Raw genomic sequence first — 5,000 nt, 5'->3', positions numbered from 1 at the left:
CCGTGCGTTATCAGGTACGTAATGCACAGTAGAGATACATTGTCGGGAGGTGGAACCCGAAAAATGTACAAGTCCGGGAATACGGGGTGCATCGTATGTAACGTTCGATGTACATATAAAGCCTGGTAGGTGTTGGGATTATATCTGCAACACGGGCATTATCGAAAGATGGTTAAGTGGAGTCACCCAATGGGTGCCGTGCGTTATCAGGTACGTAATGCACAGTAGAGATACATTGTCGGGAGGTGGAACCCGAAAAATGTACAAGTCCGGGAATACGGAAAAGTTCCCCATGAAAGGCTGGGGATACAATTATTGATACAAATAATGTGCCTAAGGGTACATTTATTTTTCTAAGTCCCAGAAATCCGTCACTGAACATCACGACTTACAAACACATCTTCCCCCGGTCCTCCCATATACGGCACGGGGACAAGTATGAAGAATGAAAATCATGTGTGTATGGAACATATAATGTGCCTGAGAGCACATTTTTTTTCTAAGTCCCAGAAATCCGTCACTGAACATCACGACTTACGAAGACATGTTCCCCCGGTCCTCCCATATACGGCACGGGGACAAGTATGAAGAATGAAAATCATGTGTGTATGGAACATATAATGTGCCTGAGAGCACATTTTTTTTCTAAGTCCCAGAAATCCGTCACTGAACATCACGACTTACGAAGACATGTTCCCCCGGTCCTCCCATATACGGCACGGGGACAAGTATGAAGAATGAAAATCATGTGTGTATGAACATATAATGTGCCTGAGAGCACATTTTTTTTCTAAGTCCCAGAAATCCGTCACTGAACATCACGACTTACGAAGACATGTTCCCCCGGTCCTCCCATATACGGCACGGGGACAAGTATGAAGAATGAAAATAATGTGTGTATGGAACATATAATGTGCCTGAGAGCACATTTTTTTTCTAAGTCCCAGAAATCCGTCACTGAACATCACGACTTACGAAGACATGTTCCCCCGGTCCTCCCATATACGGCACCGGGACAAGTATGAACAATGAAAATCATGTGTGTATGAAACATATAATGTGCCTGAGAGCACATTTTTTTTCTAAGTCCCAGAAATCCGTCACTGAACATCACGACTTACGAAGACATGTTCCCCCGGTCCTCCATATACGGCACCGGGACAAGTATGAAGTATGAAAATTTTTGGTCACAGCGTGAAATCCCTCTAATGATCATGAAAATAGCATCGGATCACTTATCTGACCATAAAAAGTGAACCAAAACCCTATTTGGACAAACTTTTTGGTCCTATGAAAAATTCACTTTTCATATATGTCATGGTCGAAAATTTTCTAAGTCCCAAAAAATCACTTATTCTCGAATATCTCGAAAACTACTTATCGGACAGGGGTCAACCAAGGTGTTTTAGAAAGGTCTTTACAAGCTCTATTTAATGAGCCATAGCGACTTTCAAGTGATTTTTTGACACTTTTTCGCATATCGGCATCCTTGGTTCCCATACTGGCCATAGGCCATAGGGCACCGAACGGCCAACTTTTGGTCCGGGGGTGAAATTTTTTTTTCACGAGATTTTGATGAAAATGGCTTCGGAACGCGTTTCTAATAATGAAAAGTGAAACCAAACAGTATTTGCGAAGAAAAAATTGTCCTATGAAAAAATCACTTTTTCTTAGGGTACGGGTCAAAAATTTTCTAAGTCCCAAAAAATCACTTATTCTCGAATATCTCGAAAACTACTTATCGGACAGGGGTCAACCAAGGTGTTTTAGAAAGGTCTTTACAAGCTCTATTTAATGAGCCATAGCGACTTTCAAGTGATTTTTTGACACTTTTTCGCATATCGGCATCCTTGGTTCCCATACTGGCCATAGGCCATAGGGCACCGAACGGCCAACTTTTGGTCCGGGGGTGAAATTTTTTTTTCACGAGATTTTGATGAAAATGGCTTCGGAACGCGTTTCTAATAATGAAAAGTGAAACCAAACAGTATTTGCGAAGAAAAAATTGTCCTATGAAAAAATCACTTTTTCTTAGGGTACGGGTCAAAAATTTTCTAAGTCCCAAAAAATCACTTATTCTCGAATATCTCGAAAACTACGTATCGGACAGGGGTCAACCAAGGTGTTTTAGAAAGGTCTTTACAAGCTCTATTTAATGAGCCATAGCGACTTTCAAGTGATTTTTTGACACTTTTTCGCATATCGGCATCCTTGGTTCCCATACTGGCCATAGGCCATAGGGCACCGAACGGCCAACTTTTGGTCCGGGGGTGAAATTTTTTTTTCACGAGATTTTGATGAAAATGGCTTCGGAACGCGTTTCTAATAATGAAAAGTGAAACCAAACAGTATTTGCGAAGAAAAAATTGTCCTATGAAAAAATCACTTTTTCTTAGGGTACGGGTCAAAAATTTTCTAAGTCCCAAAAAATCACATTTTCTCGAATATCTCGAAAACTACTTATCGGACAGGGGTCAACCAAGGTGTTTTAGAAAGGTCTCAACAAGCTCTAAATAATGGGCCATAGCGACTTTTTAGTGATTTTTTGACAAATTTTGTCATATCGGCATCCCGAGTTCCCATACTGGCCATAGGCCATGGGGCCCCGAACGAAAAAATTTTGGTCCGAGGGTCAAAATTTTTTTTCTCATAAATTTGTTCAAAACGCCGTCGGAACGCGCCTTAGATCATGAAAAGTGAAAAGAAACAGTATTTTGCAAAAGTTGGGGTGGCCTATGACTTACATGGCCACGTCCTAGGTCCGAGTTCCCGAGGTCGTGTTCTTCAGTGGCGGAAAAAAATGGCCACTTGTGGGAGATGCAAAATGTTCATTTTGTATTATAGGGGACACACTATCGAAGCGAAAATTTCAGAAATGGCCTAAAACGTGAAGAAATGATGGGGTATGTACGAAAAGAAGGTTTTTATGGTCAAACGGTGAAAATTTTTTTTTTATGAAAAATTTTGGTCTCCCACCGTTCATGAATTTCTAGGACCAAAAATCGAAAAATTTGAAAACTTCACGATCGAAAGGGAAACGCATATGTGGTGTTCCTAGGTGTGTACGGTGTACGAAAAACGGGTTCACGATGAGATATCAGGCAAATAAGTGGACCTAAAGTGAGTTATACGGGTAAGACGAGGTGTCCAAAGACCGAAATAGGGGTACCAACTGAGAACGAAATGAAGGTCCCCGAAGTCGCCATACAAGTTATAGGAGGTGTCCAAAGTACGAAAAGAGTTCCATATTCGGCTGTTCCTACTATATGGTTCCCTGATTGCTGCTCCAAGGAGTAGTGAGGAAGTGTCCAAAGGTCTGTTGGGGGTATCGAGGTGATACCCTCGACGGACAATATGCACGAAAAGTGGTTCGATGATCTATCCTGTAGGTCGTACGGCAGCCATACCCGGCTGGAAGTACCGCGGTAATTCCGCAATAAAACGTTCGCCAGACGAACAAACAAATTGAATTAGCTCATCGTAGTGTACGGAAACGAAACGAAAATGTAAGGTGATTAGGGATCCGGGAGCAATCTCGCGATCCCATGGTTCGGTGTAAGAAATGATACGAAGTGTTCATAAGTCTCCTCTGGAGGCAGAACCATCGTAGCAAAGTTCGGGAACCCAAGGGTCACAAAAACTCGTAGGACGATATCCACGAATAATCGGGGACTTGTGGGGACTACCGTGCCCTGACAAGTCAACTACACCTTAACTGGTGATGGTCGTCCTACGGGGACCTGCGGGGAACAAAAGGGTCACTAAAACTCGTAGGACAATATCTCCGAATAATCGGGGACTTGTGGGGACCACCGTGCCCTGACAAGTCAACTACACCTTAACTGGTGATGGTTGTCCTACGGGGACCTGCCGGGAACCCAAGGGTCACAAAAACTCGTAGGACGATATCCACGAATAATCGGGGACTTGTGGGGACTACCGTGCCCTGACAAGTCAACTACACCTTAACTGGTGATGGTCGTCCTACGGGGACCTGCGGGGAGCAAAAGGAGTCAGAAACAATCGTAGGACGATATCCACGAATAATCGGGGACTTGTGGGGACTACCGTGCCCTGACAAGTCAACTACACCTTAACTGGTGATGGTCGTCCTACGGGGACCTTCAGGGAGCCGCAGTAAGTCGCAGGTCGTATGCGAGCCTTGATTGGTCCTGTTGGGGGCGTGCGGGGTGTAATGCCTCGGTACGTCAAATGTTGGTGTACGATGTACATCGATAATCTGACATCCTCCTGAACAACCTTTGCTCGTGTGGTTATTGGCGCTGTGGAGTCGGTGTACTGCCGCAGGTCAATGAGAGTGGTCACAACAAAGATTGTGTCACCTGATGAACGTAGAAAGAGAGTCTGCGGGGACTGGTGCCCTGGTAGACAAAAAATATCGAACAAGCAATTGACGAAGACGAATTCTGGTTGATCCTACCAGTAATATACGCTTGTCTCAAAGGTTAAGCCATGCATGTCTAAGTACAAACATAAATGAATGTGAAACCGCATAAGGCTCAGTACAACAGCCATAATTCACAAGATCATCCACCCATCAGTTACTTGGATAACTGTGGAAAAGCCAGAGCTAATACATGCAACATGCCGGGACCGCTGTCCGCTTGCGGGCGGTGGAACTGGTGCACTTATTAGTAAAACCAATCGCCTCCGGGCGGCTTGAGTTGAAGTCTGGATAAGGATGCCGATCGTATGGTCGCTTGACCGACGACAGATCTTGCAAATGTCTGCCCTATCAACTATTGATGGTAGTGTAGAGGACTACCATGGTTGCGACGGGTAACGGGGAATCAGGGTTCGATTCCGGAGAGGGAGCCTGAGAAATGGCTACCACATCCAAGGAAGGCAGCAGGCGCGTAAATTACCCAATCCCGGCACGGGGAGGTAGTGACGAGAAATAACAATATGGACCTCTCTAACGATGGTCCATAATTGGAATGAATTGAGCATAAATCCTTCAATAAGGATCAAGTGGAGGG

This window comes from Anopheles stephensi, unplaced genomic scaffold, assembly GCF_013141755.1.
Source record: "Anopheles stephensi strain Indian unplaced genomic scaffold, UCI_ANSTEP_V1.0 ucontig216, whole genome shotgun sequence".
Taxonomy (NCBI): Eukaryota; Metazoa; Arthropoda; class Insecta; order Diptera; family Culicidae; genus Anopheles; species Anopheles stephensi.
This window is presented reverse-complemented; position numbering follows the sequence as displayed.